At 61.5% G+C, this 15,721-nt stretch overlaps 2 long non-coding RNA genes across 2 annotated transcripts; one reads left to right on the top strand and one right to left on the bottom strand.

Moving 5' to 3' along the window:
• Nucleotides 1–12,961: 12,961 nt before the first annotated feature.
• On the bottom strand, nucleotides 12,962–15,271 carry LOC309840651. The gene is made up of 3 exons (XR_014298735.1): nucleotides 15,191–15,271; nucleotides 13,948–14,007; nucleotides 12,962–13,745 (listed from the first exon to the last, which is right to left on the bottom strand). It is a non-coding gene; the product is annotated as an uncharacterized lncRNA (long non-coding RNA).
• On the top strand, nucleotides 12,973–15,005 carry LOC309840650. Its single transcript, XR_014298734.1, has 3 exons — nucleotides 12,973–13,058; nucleotides 13,168–13,331; nucleotides 14,540–15,005. It is a non-coding gene; the product is annotated as an uncharacterized lncRNA (long non-coding RNA).
• Nucleotides 15,272–15,721: the final 450 nt, after the last annotated feature.

The raw sequence follows: 15,721 nt of genomic DNA on the forward strand, positions 1-15,721 counted from the left end.
TGGTCTTCTTTTGAATTTTTTCACCCACTAAAAATCAGAACAGGGGGCGCCGGGCCGGCTCATCTGGTGGATCATATGCAATTCTGGGTCTCGAGGTTGTAAGTTCGAGCCCCACGTTGGGGGTAGAGATTACCCACAAATAAAATCTTAATTTTTTTTTTTTTAAATGGCCATTCTTAGTTCACCTGCAGCTCCCAAGAAGACAGTGGGTGGATCTGACGGGGACCCAGGCTTGGTCGACCCCTGCTGGAGGCTGTGGCCTAAACTGGGCCATTTGGAGTTGGGAATGAGGCTGGGGTACAGCGCTATAGGCTCCTGGGGGGACCTTCTCATGGTGGGGGCTTGTGGGCGGGCAGGGGCTGGTCCAAACACACCCCAGGATCTCGAGGTCAGGTCCCGAGACCCTGCCCCTCTGCCTTCCTTCTCCTGACCCTTCGAAACCCCTTTCTCCAGCACCTGACAATGACCTCCCTGGGGACGTCAGTGTCTTACACGCTGGGGACTGCAGCGTATGCCCCCAGGTCCCTCCCCATTTCATCTCTGTCCCCACTCTGTGACCCGTACCTGTGGCTCGAGGGTCTTCAAGAGGCCCCCTCTTGCAAGACAGGAGACAGGATGACACAGAGAAGCAGAAGAGAAAGTCCTGAAAAGACCCGTATGGACACGAGTGTGTCCAGACCCGATTTTATCATGTGATGTTATTTTATGTCGGATTTTGGATGAGGGGTTGTAGTAGGCTGGATCGCATCCCTGAGACCCCCACCCGGACGAAGTCATGTTTTAAGCTCCAGAAACTCAGAAAGTGACTGTCTTTGCCAACAGGGTCTTTGCAGGTGTAACCAAGGATCTTGAGATAAGATCGTCCTTGATGAGGCTGGACCCTTTAAGTCCAACACCAAGCGTCCTTATAGGAGACAGAAGAGGACACACAGAAGGGAGGGGCCCTGTGACCATGGAGGCAGATGTTGGAGGGGTGTGGCCTCCAGCTCAGGGACACCTGGAGCCCCCAGAAGTTGGAAGAGGCAGGAAGGACCTTTCCCTAGAGCCTCTGGCGGCAATGCAACCCTGTACTTCCCCTCAGTCCCGCCGGGGCTGCCCTCCCCTAACCCCAACACATGGCTGCTCTGAGCCAAGCCAACTCACTGCTCCGGGCTCAACACAGTGCTCCCCACTGCTCTGCCCAGTGGGGCATGAGGAAAGTCTGGGAACAGAAGCCGGCTGTCCCACGGACGGGGAACTCCCTCCTGTGCACGGCAAGGACAGGGCCAGGCAGGGACCACAGCTCCTGGGTTGACCCGTACTCTGAAATTGGCCCCAGGGAGGAGCTGCCTGTCTCCCCCAGGGTAACATGGGTTTGGTTAGTGAGGCTAGCCACCAGGGACCTCGGTGGGGTCACACCTGGCCCTGCTGAGGGGCCCCTCCAGCTTGTGGGCCCAAGGACCTCAAGAGAGCAGGAGGGCCCAGCAGAACTCCACAGTCCCCGACCATTTGGCTCCCAGCTGGGCCCGGCTTCCAGCCCGGCTGAGGCCCCAGGTCACACCTTTCCAAGGAGCCTTAGGGGTGAGACGCAGATCCAGCTGTGCTGGGTAGAAAGGGACCCTCTCACTGACCCAGTGTGTCCCCAGGGCCTCTGGGGCCACGCCCAACCTGTTCCCTGCCTAAGAGTCAGACAGAACAGGCTCTCCCAGCCCCACAGTATAGACAAGGAAACTGAGACTCAGAGAGGTTTGGGATCTGGGTGGGCCTTGGCAGAGGCTGGGTTTGAACCCAGGTCTCTGAGCCCCATGCCAGCGCCTGGTACCCCCCCCCCCCGTCATGCCAACCTTACCCCCGGGGGCAGGTGCCTGGGCAGGAGGGGAGTCCCCAGAGACCGGTGCTGCGCTCGGCCTGCCTCCACATCCCTGCCGGGCCCCGCTCCTGGCATTTCAATGTCACCTGCTGCCCAGCCTGGGAGGCCCCAGCCCTCGGCCTTCCCTCCCACCCTGGAGGAGTCAGGGCTGAACTGCCCCTCCCCACCAGTGGGGACCCACCAGACGGTGCAGCCTGGCCGTCCAGGGGGAAGGAAGCCCCCCGTCCTCAGAGCCTGGGACGGAGGGGAGGGGCCGCCCCCCTCTGAGTCCCCAGCCTATCTGGGTGGGGCTGGGGACTCGCCCCCTTCCCCACCTTGCGGGCCGCCCATGCAGCTAGCCCTCTTCCCGGGATCCAGCGCCCATAGGATTCCAGACTGATCTGGAGGGAGGAGGAGCCACTGGCCGGGTGGCCGCAGGTCCCCAGGCCGGCACTGCCCCCTGGAGGGCAGTCTCAGGAGCCAGGGCGTGGGCATCTCCAGGTGCTGCTTGGCTGGGGAGCAGCGGATCCAGCTCTCCCCCTGGGGCTCCTGTCCAAGCAGGGGACCTGCTGGAATCTGTTTTCTAGCAGCAGGGTGGGGTGGGGTGGTCAGCTGATGCCCAAGAGACTCCCGAGTGGGCACCTGAGGCCCACTTACCTGCCAAGGGCCTCATGGGCTCCCCAGCGCCCCTCGGTAGGGCAGGTCCTCCCAGGGGCTCCAGGCAGCCTCACTCACTCCCAGGCAGACAGCATCTGCTCCCTTCCTGGTGCTCAGCGCTGGGCCAGGACAGAGGGGGCAGAGCCGTTGCCCGTCCTACAGCAACTGCAGGACGGGAACCCTGGGGCTTCGTCCCGGGGACCCGCACGGGCCGGACTCACACCTGAGCTCGCACACTTGGGGCAGACGCTGTGGCTCGGACCGAGGCCTGGGCTCCCCCAGGCTTCCCCTTCTCGCATCTGGCCTGGATGCCGGGAAGGCCCGGCCGATGGCGTAAGCCCTTTGGAGCACCTGCTGTGGGGGCAGAGGACGTGGGGTGGCAGAGAGGTCTCCACCTGAGGACAGCTGGGCCTGTCTGCTTGCTGAGCTCTGAGCCCCTTAGGGCAGCCGCCAGGAGTGGCCCTGAGCCATCGACTTGTCTCCCTCTGCGGGGTGGGGGCAGCGGCGGGGGGTGGGGTGAGAGAGCCAGCCAGGGCCTGCCGCTGGAGCACGGCACCCCCCGTTTCCAAGGCAGACTCTCTCCTCTGAGCTTCCCGCCCACTCTGGGCAGGAGTTCGCATGGCTCCATTTTCCAGGTGAGGACACTGAGGCCCCGGTTGGCCGCGGCAGACATGTGCAGGCTGGCCACTGGCCCCCGAGGCCGCCTCTCCGGCGGGGCGGGGCCGGGTTTGGAATTTCCTGCTGCTCCTCACCTTTGAGTGGTGCCCCCGGCCGGGCGGTGCCACCAGGGAGGTTTCTCTGCAGGTCCCACACCCGACCGCACCCGCTATCTTTGCTCCCGTGTGAGTCTGATGGCGGCAGGCGGTTAAAGCTCATGGCCCCACCGTCTCCTTCCAGGTCCGGGGTCAATGGATCGCTTATCTGGCGAGATCTTATCTGCCTGGCCTTGCGGGATTCTGGAGCTGGCTCCTGGAGGTACCGGAGGCCCAGGTGGGCAATCACGGGGACCAGGCACTGACCCCGAGGGGGTGGGGCCTCCCACCTGGGGACCCGCCTCTGTCCCCTTCCCCCCCAGGCAGGGCCTCCCTACAGAGCCTTTCCCTCCTGCTGTTTGTCACCTGCCCTCTCTCCTGTGGCGCCAGGATGTGTCAGGCAACGAGAGGGAGTCAGAAAAGAGCAGAGGCAGAGGAGGGAGGGAGGGCGTTCTTTGGGCCCAAGGGAGATGTTTCGGGCCCTGGTTGCATAAGCTGGCTCGGAGCATCCTGGCAGCCAAGGGAAAAGGGAAAGAAGTTGGGGGAAGGTGGAGGCCGTGTGGGAGACTGGTCTGATGGACGGAGCCTAGAACATTCCCCAGAATTTGTGTCACAAATCCTTGCTGCTGTCTGCCGGCCTCCCCTGACCTGCATCTTCCTCTTCAGAAGGAGCGCCGCGGAGCAAACGTCCCGTTTCCTGCCAGAGTGTGTGAGGGCGAGCCTCCGTGCTTCCGTGCGGCCAACACTCGCCTACTGTGAGCCAGACCCGTGCCAGGTGCTGGGGAGATGGGGGTCCACCCCTGGGGATGGGCAGTCTGCCCTCAGCGACGCGATCCCCTCCGAGCGAGGCGACGGGGAACGAGTAACACCCAAAAACCCATGAGGCGCCCTCCGACCTTTGACGCTGCGGCTTCCCGCGGCTGGAGGAGCACATCTGGAACGTGAACACAACGGAAGGGCAGGTGCTGGGCCTGCACGGAGCCGGGGCTGTGAGCAGCTGGGGGCCAGGGCCGGGTGCCCAGATGGAGCGGGGAGGAGAGAGGCAGAGGGCAGGGGTCACGGGCGTCCAGCGTCACATTTGGGATCTCCTGCTCTGTGCTCACGTTTCTTTTTCTCCCCAAACCTCAGGGCTCACAGCCTCGGGTCAGGAGAGTCCTGGGGAAGAAAAGGGGCCAGGGGGTGGGTGGGGGGTGGCAAGGACAGGTCGGCCGACGCTCCCTACTCCCTGCCCTTGGGAGACCTCGGGGGTATGAGGGGCGGGGGTGTCGGAGGCTCCAGGGCTGGGGGGCCAGAGCTGGAGATCTCAGGGTGTGTGAAAAATGACAAGGACCTGTCTCCAAGCAGAGCTGCATTGTCCCAAAATCCTGTGTCGCCCAACACGGTATTATATGAAAACCCAGGTCCGGCGGGAAGAAGGAAGCCTGTGGCTACAGAAGGTCGGATGGGAAAAGCAGATTATATTCTTCTTGTGGGAATTTCAATATCATAGGTGGTTTGCAACAACAACCCTACTTTTGCAAGGTCAAAGAAAGTGACTGCTCTCTCCAGAAGTGCCCTCGCCCACTCACTGCCCAGCTCGTCACCATGGCCTCCAGGTCTCCCGCGACCCCCCCATTATCTCATACCCCCTCTCTGTGCCCCCAACTTTTCACCAGCTGCACAGACTTTCTTGCTGTCCCTCGAATATGGTGGGCTATTCTCTGCCTCAGGACCTTGGCTCTTGCTGTTCTGTCCACCTGGAATGTTTTCCTCCAGAGCTTTGGTATCAATCCCTCTGCTTCCCAGTCCCCATGGCACTGGCTCAGGAGTGCCTTTCTACTACTTTGAGGCCATGTTCCACTCTATCTCCAGGACCCAGCACATAGTAAGACTCAACACATTTCCTTTGAACAAAGACACTCATCATTACATTTTAAGGACCCAAAAGGAAATACACTACAACCAGTTCCCAGACCACTGTCTGGCTGTCACCAGCCTCCTCCCAGTCTCCCCACACTGTGGCCAGCTGGGCTCTGAGAGACACCGACTATATTCGCTGATGAATCCGGCATGACCGAAGCTCTGGGGGTGTAGCATTCCAGGTGGACAGAACAGCAAGTGCAAAGGTCCCGGGGCAGAGAATAGCCTGCCGTATTTGAGGGACAGCAAGAAAGTCTGTGCAGCTGGTGAGGAGCTGGAGGCACAGAGAGGGGGTATGAGATAATGGGGGCACAGGGGCCAGAGTGCAGGGGGAGGGGGACCTGGAAGGCCACATTGATAAGCTGAGCAGGATCTGACTGTGGGAGCTGGGGCTCCAGGTCCCACAGGTCTCTCTGGAAAATCAGACTGACCTCTGGGGGGCAGCATGGTGTCACGGGAAAAAGCCCGACGGGCTTCCGGTGACCTGGGTCTGGATCCAGGCCCTGCTGCTTCAGGAGCCCTTGACATAGGCTGAGTCGCTTCTGCTCCTCGGCCTCAGTGTTCCCTCCATAAAGTGGGGCTAAGAAGCTTCTGTGCTGGGCGGCTGTGTGCCCTGAGGCACTTTCGGACAGACTGGGGAGCCTCGCGGGCCCCTTTACTCCCCGGATGCTGAAGTTAAACATCCAAACGTTATGGGAAATACAAGCCACAGTGTAAAAATAGGAGGAAACATGTCCAAAAGGAATGTTCTATTATTTCTCTCTGGTGGCTCTTGGCGGGCTCTGGCGGGAGGAGCAGGACAGGGCAGGGCCATCTCACTCGCTAGAGCTCTCGGGGGGCTCCCCTCCTTGGACAGCCAGGCCACCGCGGCGAGGACCGAGGCTGCCTCAGCTTCCCCACAAGGCCACCAGCTGCCTCTGGCCTGCCCCTCCCCCCTCACTCTGGGGAGCCTGGGCAGCGTGGGGCTGGAGTCCCGATGGCGCTGGGATGCCCTGAGCACTGTGGGAACAGACCCAGGTGACCTCTGTCATCTACAGGACATGAGTGACTCCCCAGATGGGACCACGTTCGTGTCCCATCACTGCTGTCGCCGATGACCCCAAATTTGCCCGGCTCGGAACACGCGGTTTCTTCTCCAACAGCCCTGGAGGCCCGGGGTGTCGCTGGGCTACAGAAAGGTGCCCGCAGGGCCACAGTCCTGCCGAGGCTCCTGTTTCTCCTCCCCCGTGAAGCCCCGGGGCAGCAGCTGCCGACCCTCGTCCCTCTGTCCGGCCTGGCTCCGTGGTCTGGCCCTCGCTCTGCCTCTCACACCCCTGCGCCTCTCGGCAGGACCCGTGGTGACACGGCCGCCCAGGGTGACCTCGTGTCTCACAGCCCTTGACTCAGCCACACCTGCAGTCACCCCGACCACGGAAGGCCACACATTCACAGGTCCTGAGCAGTGAGGGGCGGCCGCCTGGGGATGGCGGTGGGTCTGGTTTCCCGTCTAGCAGCGGACCCCGCACACAGCTGGTGCGCGAGGGCCTGACGAGGACAGTGGGCACCGACGGCACGCCCGGGGCCTTCCCCTCCGAGGACATGCGCCAGCCGGGGCAGGCGGGTGCTGGGGTCCTGATCCCCCGGTCAGGGCAGGGTAGGGGGTGGGGGGACAGAGGCCCAGCAGGACCACAGGCCCGCGAACAGTCAGCAGGCCAGGACCTGCCCCGCGGTTTCTGTCCTCCTGCGTCTCCAGGGAAGAATCGTGGTCCCCATGCAGAGGGTCCCGCTACCTCTCACTGTCCCCCAGGAGTCCCTGGGTCCCCGAGGCCCCGGACCATGGGGCGACCGGCTCAGGGGCAGGGTGACCCCCCCTGATGCTGGAGTTGGGAGGGCCACCCCACCTTGGGAGATACGAAGTGTGACAAGTAGGGCTGTGAGTCCAGCGGAAAGTTTGGGGCCCCAGTGTGGATTCTGGGGGCGATTGGCAGAGCCACCAGGACAAGATGGTGTCTGAGAACAGGTCTGCCTCCCAGGGCGTTGGAGGGCGGAAGACAGACGTGTCCTCCTGCCCCTACCACGAGGCTCCTGGACCCTTGGGCTTCGCTCCACAGGCCCCCAGCCTCCACGGCTTTGCAGCACAGCTGCCGGACGGAAAGGGAAGAATTACGGACCGTGGGCCGGGCTCACGCACCACCAGGGGACAGGCTCGGCGCTCCGCTCTGAGGACCCCAGGGCCCTGTCCCTGCCCCCACTCCCCAAAGGGCCGAAGCCCCTGGGTTCCCACGATGTGGGCTGTGAGAGCCTACTGGACCCCTCCCAGACACCAGCTCTCCGTTCCTACGAGGGAAGCAGTAACCCCCAGAGGCTACCTCGGCCCCAGCAAAGGCCTTGGTGAACCGTCTCCCCCACTCACCCCAGACCGGGTCCCTGCTGCGAAACCCCAGGGCCCCACTTCAGCTCCCGGCCCCCCAGCAGCCTCACCTGCAACCTGCCTCCAGGGCTCCCCCTTCCCGCGACCCCTCTGGTTTTGCCCCTTGTACCCCCCCCCCACGGCTCACTCACAGGTGTGCATGTGCACACGCATGTGCACACACTCATGCTCTCGTGCACACAGGTGCATAAGTAACCTGCACACGAGCTCCTGAACACTCACTCACACCCGTGTGCACGCACAAGCACTCACAGATGTGCACACCGTTGCACACCCACACACACTAACTCACAGGCACGCTCACTTCCCCACACTCGTAATGCACGCAGTGCACTCGCACACGCATGCACACACAGACACACTCACGCATGTGTGCGCACACACAGTGGTCCTCCGGCCCTCGTAGGGCAGATCACGCCGTGTAGTGGCCCAGCTGCCCTGGGGGTCACCTCTCCCCACGGAGCCCTGGAACTTCCAGTGACTCCTGAGCTCCCCCTCAGGGGGGCGCAGGTGAGCACTTCCTTCTGGGGCACGCTCCCTCTCCCCGCGGTGAGTTCCTCCCGCAGTGACTCGTCCCAAGGGGGCCTCCACCCCCACCCTTCCCTGCCAGCTTCCGAGGACCCTCTTCCGTGCTCCACGCAGCAGCGACGAGGGGCGGCCCCTGGAGGGCCAGCTTGGACCACCCCGCGCCCCCAGTCGTGCCCTGTCTCCGCAGCAGCCCAGGTGCCGGGGATGCGGCGACGTGGGGGAGGGCAGCGTTCACTCCAGCTCCCAGAACGCCGCCCCCGACGCCTGGCCCACGGAGGGTGGTCTGCAGAATGCCCCGGAGGCTTTCACACCCTCAGCACTGGGAGGGAGATGCCCAGGTGCCAGGCAAGGTCCTGGCCGCAGCTCCTGGAAGGGCTGCCCATTCCGTGCTGCACCTGCAGAGGGCAGCCTGGGGCAGGGCGGCAGGGAGAGGCTCTGGCCAGGCTGGACCCTGGGTCCGGGCAGCTCTGAGCGAGGAGACAGCGTCCAAGGATTCCGGGGTCTGCTTCTGAGGTTCACAGCTCACCTCCAACATATGAGATGGGAATTCTGTGGGATTGGCTACCGAGACGTCACTCCTCCCCAATTTAGATAGGTGGGGAAGGGGTGCTGGGATCCTGGGCCGTTCACAGACTCTCGGCTCCTCGGGAGCCCCAATGTACCACCCAGCTTTGTCAGAAGATGAATGTATTTGTCCTCAAGAAATAAAACAGGGGTAGGGGTGCCTGAGGGGAAGGAGAGAGAGGCCAGACTCTGGCTGGGAAAGGGAGCAGCCGGATTCCAGGGAGGCCCTTGAGAGCTTGGAGAAGGGCTGGAGGCTGAAGGCTCTCGGGTGAGGCCAACGGGTGGCCTCTGGGGTCTGGTGGTCCCGTCCTGTGGTCTTGCAGACAAGCCTTCCAGTGAGGGCAGCGGCGCCAGTGACCCCCCAGCCCCGCCCCCAGGCAGGGCCTCCTCTGTCTCCAGGACCACAGGGGTCCCCGGGCTTCCTGACCCTGGAATTCAGCCCTGGACAGGGTGGGACAGCGGATCCCAGGGAGGGTTGTGCTTTGCTCCTGCGGGCCCAGGACACTAATGAGATTGGTGGGGTGGGGACAGAAAAGGACCCACCTCCCCTGAGATCTGCAGCAAGAACCGCGTGGACAGAGGCCTGGAGGCTGGATTCCAGGTGTGCCCGTGACTGGGGAATAGGTGGGTGTGGCAGGAAGTAGGTGTGGGCGACCCCACCCTGGCTTGAAAGTGAGCCTCAGACTTGAGCAATTCTTTCCAGTTAATGGGTGTGTGGAAAGCTAAATCTTCATTCGCAGGGGCTCCGTTTGGGCTACTAGCCCATCAGGAAGGTTCAAGTGATTCACATGTGCCCCACACCCCGCCAAGGTCAGCCTCAGGCCAGCTGGGGCTCAGGGCTTACTCCTGACCCCTTGAGGTTCCCAGAGCTGTGTGGCCTCCAGGCAGGGGTTGGTGGGGGGACCCTGAACAATGAGGCCCAGGGAAACTGGTCTAGGAACAGCATCCAAAGGTCGGGGTTGGGGGCACTGAGGATGCTGGGAAAAGCCTGGGGGCAGCAGAGGGCAGCAGGGAATAGGGGACCCTGAACCCTGCTGGCCTATGTGCTGGAAGACAGAAAAAACCCCACAAATACCATAGCTCTTGGTGACTAGGACCCAGCTGCCCTGTCCCCATCCCAACACCCCAACCTCAGGGTGAGCAGAGTCAGGGACCAAAAAGGGTCTGTTCATGCTAAGAGGAGTTTTAGCCTCAGCAGGTGTTAGAGTCAAATTGTGTCCCCCACACCCAGATTCATTGTCAAAGTCCTAGCACTCAGGACCCCAGAATGGGACCTTATTTGGAAAAGGGGTGGTTCCAGGTGTGGTTGGTTAAGAAGAGGTCGTATGGAGTCCTCATAACAAGGGGGGACAGAAGGGACACGCGGAGGGAGAACACCTGTAGATCTGCAGTGACACGGCCGTCAGCAGAGGCTGGAGACAGACCCTCTGGTGGTCCTCGGGAAGCAGAGCTCTGCCCTCACCTTCATACTACTCGTGTCTGGAACCGTGAGAGAACTTTCTGTTGCTTAAGCCACTTGGTTTATGTGCTCTGCTCCTGCGGGCCCAGGACACTAATGAGATTGGTGGGGTGGGAACAGAAAGGGACCCACCTCCCCTGAGATCTGCAGCAAGATGGAGCACCCCTTCCCGCCTGAGCACAGTCTGGTGGCTGCCCCACCCACCCCAAACATCCCACAGCCCTCTCTCCACAACCAAGGACTTCCCTGGGGCATCATTCCCCGGGCCTGTGAAATGTCCAGGGTGGCCATGAATGGTGCCTCCATGGATGGATGGATGGATGGATGGATGAGTGGATGGTTTGATGGGTGGGTGGATGGATGGACAGATGGGTGGATGGGTGGGCGGGTGGGTGAACTGGTGGGTGGGTGGATGGGTGGGTGGATGGATGGATGGATGGATGGATGATGGATGGATGCGTGGATAGATGGGTGGATGGATGAATGGGTGGATGGGTGGATGGGTTGATGGATGGTTGGGTGGGTGAGTGGATAGGTGGATGGATGGGTGAATGGACAGATGAATGGATGAATGATGGGTGGTTGGATGGATGGGTGGATGGATGGATGGTTGGATGAGTGAATGGTTCAATGGATGAGTGGATGGGTCGATGGATGGTTGGATGAATTGGTAGGTGGGTGAATGGACGGATGGATGGGTGAGTGGATAGGTGGATGGATGGATGGTGGATGGATGAATAGATGGATGGTGGATGGGTGGGTAGATAGATGGATAGGTGGGTGGATGGGAGTTCTCCAGATCTGGAGTTCTCCAGGTCTGCATGCCCCTTGCTGAGTTACTACCTTCCACTGGCTCCCTGTGCCCCCAGGCCCTGTCCTTGTTTTGGACTAAGACTGAGAGACCTTCACTTCTACCTGGGGCCTCCACCCTGCCAGGAACACTGTCCTTGGCCTATCCGGTACTGCCTCTGCCCCTGTGGACTGCAAGCCTCTCAAGGAGGCAAGTGCTTCAACCCAGGACAGTCTGGGGAGTCTCCTGCTGGGCCAGAAGGTTCTGGGGCCCCAGAGAAAGCCCCAGCAGCCAGCTTCTGTTGAGTTGCTGCTGTGTTCTGGCCCTGGCTTGGGGCTTCCTGTGTGTGATGGGCAGGATTCTCCCAACAACATGAACATGTAGGAACTATTATCATGCCCATTTTACAGAAAAGAAAACTGAGCCCTGGGTTACACAATGATGGGCAGAGTCAAAACCCAAGTCCAGAGAAACTGGCCCTAGAGCTTACGACCTCCCCTCTCTGCCGCTATACCTTTAGAGAACCAGACGGCTCGATGCTGGGGGGGCTCTTGAAGGTCGTGTAGGAGTGGGCAGGGTAGGGGGATGGAGTGCACAGGACATGGTACACAGTAGGAGTAGCATAGGGTGGTGAAGCTGAGCATGGCCTGGCTGAGTCACGGGGGGCTCTGAGGGGCCGGATGGAACCCTGTGGGGGATGAGGGAGGGGCGTGGGAGAACCCAAGTGGCCGTGTGGAAGGGGAAGAATGCCGGGGAAGAGTGGGGACTTGCCCTGAGCCCCAGCAGAGCGCAGTACTGCCCTTGGCTCCCGGGGATGGAGCTGGGAGAAGGAAGGACCCCCCAGCAGGATTTGAATCAGATCACGGGTTCCCGGGACAGTACAAGCCCCTGATCAACATGGGGTGTGCTGGATTCGGGGACCCCACAGGCTGCTGGTGCTCTTCGCTTCTTGCTGTCCCCTTTCTCTCCCAGGGCCCCAGCTTCAGACCTCTCCTCTTCTCCAACATACTTCCTCCAGGGGCCTCAGGGTTCCTGCGACTTTAAGCACATCTGCACATTCGTGAACCCCAGAGGGCATTTTCCCCTGACTCTTCCCCAGCCCCTGCCCTCCCCGCCACCCCTTCGTGGACCGTGTGTGGGCAGCCGTGGTGTGGGGACGGTGGGGATATACACATCTCAGCCCTGACCGCAGGCCTCACGATTCTGCTTCCCACCCCTGCCACCTCTGTTCCTCCCAGGCTCCGAGGTCGTTCTCCTCAACACCCGCGGAGGCGCTTCCCGACTCTGAGACCCTGGGGTGGGTGCTGCCCCGTCATTCACGCTCAGCTCACACGGCCCCGCCTCACGATGCCTCTCCCAGGTCCCTGTCACATGGCCCCTCGGCTTTTCCTTCCTCGTGTACGGCACCTCCTGGTTCAGAGCCCCTCCCATTCTCTGAGCCCCGTATCGGGCAGGGTCTACCCTAGACACTGGTTCCACAACATGCATCAGAGGGCCTGGGACACACTAGGTGTGCCATAAAATCCTGATGGATAAAAATGCATGTATGTGTGGGTGGGTGGGTGGGTGGGTGGGTGATGGATGGATGGTGAGGATGGTGGTGGATAGTGGGTGTTTGGATGGATGACGGGTGGATGACGGATGGGTAGATGTGTAGGTGGAAGAGAAGCTGCACGGCCTAGGCTCTCCCCTCTGGGTCACCTCACCTGGCAGGACACTGGAGGTGCAAAGTCACAGTTGTTAATTCAGGAGGCACTGTTGGCTGAGCACTCCTGTTGGCCAGAGGTACCCCAGACTGGCACAGACTACTGGATTGGTGCGATGGCATTCCAGCAATTTCCATGCCGATTGCCAGGTGAGATTTTTTACTACTCATTCCCTGGCTTGGAAATGTGGAAAATCAGACCACATGGTCCCCGAGCCTGGGGGACTGCAGCCTCCCGCACCACAGAGGGCACCCCGCTCACCCCCAGGTGTCCTGGGCCGTCTGCTCTGGACACCGCCGGAAGACAGAGCCTTGCCTTTACTGGCCCGCGTTGCTGGGACAGATTTCTGAGCTCAGCTCCGACAGGGATCAGATTTATGGCCGGGTTTATTTAAAGGAGGAAGCAGCAATAAAGCGCGGCACCCAGGGAGTGAGGAGCGAGAGCCCCGCAGGAGACAGTGAGCAGGTACTGACAGATGGGACTCGTTATTTAAAGTTACCCCACGGACGGAGCGGATGGCGGGCCGGGCCAGACGCCCCTTGGAGGAGATGAAGAGTCCGTTTCCTTCCTCTAGATAAACATGCCAGCAGCCAGATCCTTCCGTGATGATAAACGGTTTCCTCCAGCCACCAGTGCGGGGTCACGCCTCTCGCTGGCCGGAACCAGTGGCCCATCCGAAGCCACGGGCAGGACGGCCCCGGGCAGGCGCTCCCACGCCGGGACACAGCGGCTGCGGAAGTAAGGAGCTCCGGGACGGGCTGGGTCCTGGAAGGAAGGGAGCCGGGCCAGGAGGGGGAGGGGACCGCCCCCCGCCCCAGGAACACGGGCTGGCATTGGGTGACGTCTGAGTTCCCCATCTGGTGGGAAGATGGTCTCCCCACATCATACGAGCATCTCTGGCCAGCCCGGGGCTGATGCAGGAGGAAATAGGTCTGGCGGATCCGTGGGGCCTGGAGGAGCAATCCACCCCGACTTCCAAACATGGTCCAAACGAGGGTATTTATAAAAGGCCAGTTGCTGGCTCCTGTACCTGGTGGGGCTGAAGGAGAGGAGGGGGCGGAACCCGTGCTTGTGGCCGCAGGGGTCCATCTGCTGCTTCCAGCTTCCGGAGCATCTGAGATGAGTCTGTGGTTTCCTGCTCCGGAGGCTCACCTGGGGGTGGGCAGACGCCGGCTTGAAGGCCTGGGACTTACGGCAGCCCCCTCCACCCCAGGCCCGAGTCCTACCTGTGTGCCCTCCCCTCCCCGCCGGGAGCTGCCTCCTGACTTCCCCCCAGGGCAGCCCGTGCTCTGCAGTGAGGAAGGGGTCGGGGTGTGGGAAGCCACGGGAGGCAGGGAGCACAGACACCTGCTACCTTGGGACGACCCCTGGAAGAAGCCAGACTCAGGAGGCCACGGAGCAAGACTAGGGAAATCTGTAGAGACGGAATGCAGACCCATGGTGGCCAGAATTTAGGGCTGGGGGTGGGGAGGGGAAGTTAATGCTTAACGGGGGCAGAGTTTCCTTCATTGGCGATGAGAACATTTTAGAATTTGGCTCACGGGCGGCGCTTAGCCGTGGAAATGTACCAGGTGCGCCTGAATTTTCTTCTCAACACGGTTCCTGTCACGCCGCGTGAACTTCACGTCCACCTTTTTAAAAGGGCGCGTGGGGACCTGCACGGGGGCACCTGCTCCTCGGCCTCTGCTGGCGGGAGAGAGGGGCTCCCCAGGGCAGCCCCAACCATCTGCACTGCAGGCCCCACCGCGTCGGGGCGACGGGACGGAATAACCGGACCTCGGGAGTCCTCGGGCCCCTTCCCTCAGCCGGAGCCCACACACACACAGTGGCCGAAAGCCGGTGGCCAGGCCCAGTGCCGTGCACGCCACGCCCCCAGGGTGGTGACCGGCGGCCTTGGTCCTGGGTGAGGTTTCTGACCGGGGTCCGTGTGTTACTCTCCCTGCCAGATGGCCAGCGACCCGGAGGCAGGGGGCTTTCTGGCTCACCCGCCTCCCCCCTGCAGCCAGGCTTCCCGGAGTCCAGGCAGTGGCGGCGCCTCGCGAGAGCACCTGCTGAAAATTCAGAACCTCGATGTCCTCGCCCAGCATTCGGCATCTGGGCTACGAAGACGGGGCCTGGAGGTCTGCATGTTCGCGAGTGCCTCTCCCGAGCTGAACGCACAGCCGGGTTTGAGAACGGTCTGCCTTCTGGCCCCGTGGCCAGGGTTGGAAAGGGACGTGGGGGGGACGAGGCGTTTGCTCTGGCTGTGGTTGTGCAAGCAGCCTGCCACCTTAAGGAGACCCGTTGGAGGACTGCTTTCACGCTCTTCACACCCAGCGGGACCCCCCAACCCTTCCCCCGACGGGAATGACCCTCCTGGAGATCCGGGTTTCAAAGAAAAATGCTCTTTTAAAAATGTGTCTTTTTTTTTTTTTTTTTTTTAAGTATGAAAAGAATGTTTGGAGCCTCCCTACAAAGGAATAATAAGATTAAGGGATTTAGAGGAGATCTGGGGGGGTGGGGGGCAGACACAGAAGTCCGGGAAAGTAAAATCTCTTGCTCACAGAGAGCCAACAGACAGCCAAGGACGTGGGGAGCCCTGTGAGGTCTGAGCTTACCCTGGCAGCCTCATTTGGGGATTTCAAAGTCGGCTCTCATGGGATGGTGATGACAGCAAAGACAGGACAGGCCGCCCCGGGCCCGCCGCACCCTCTCCTTGCTGCCCGCCGCAGCGGAAAACAAAGCAGTGAGATGGGCCGTCCGTCCAGCTCTGGCCTCTCTCTTCCTGGATGCACAGCCGATCTGCACACCCGTCTTACTTGCACTTAGTGTGGCCGTGGCCTGAGCATGGACACGTCCCAGGCCTGGCCCGTCAGCAACTCTGCGGGGGCATCTGGAGGAAGATTCTGAAGCCCCAAGAGGACCACAAGCCGGAAGGAGCCTGGGTCTCCGAATGAACTCCTGGAGTAGACTCTGCCCGCAGTTCCTGCTGCCGACCTGCACTGAACTGGAAATAAGCCTTTAATGTGCGAATCCACAAACGTTTGGGTCATGAATGGTAACGGTCCTCTCACGGCTCTGAGCTGATGGTCATGGCCACAGTCAGCCAAGCTCTCATCTGGGGAAACAAAGCCCCTCGTTGCCGGGGG

Source organism: Mustela nivalis (genome assembly GCF_964662115.1).
Source record: "Mustela nivalis genome assembly, chromosome: 9".
In the NCBI taxonomy this organism is placed as follows: Eukaryota; Metazoa; Chordata; class Mammalia; order Carnivora; family Mustelidae; genus Mustela; species Mustela nivalis.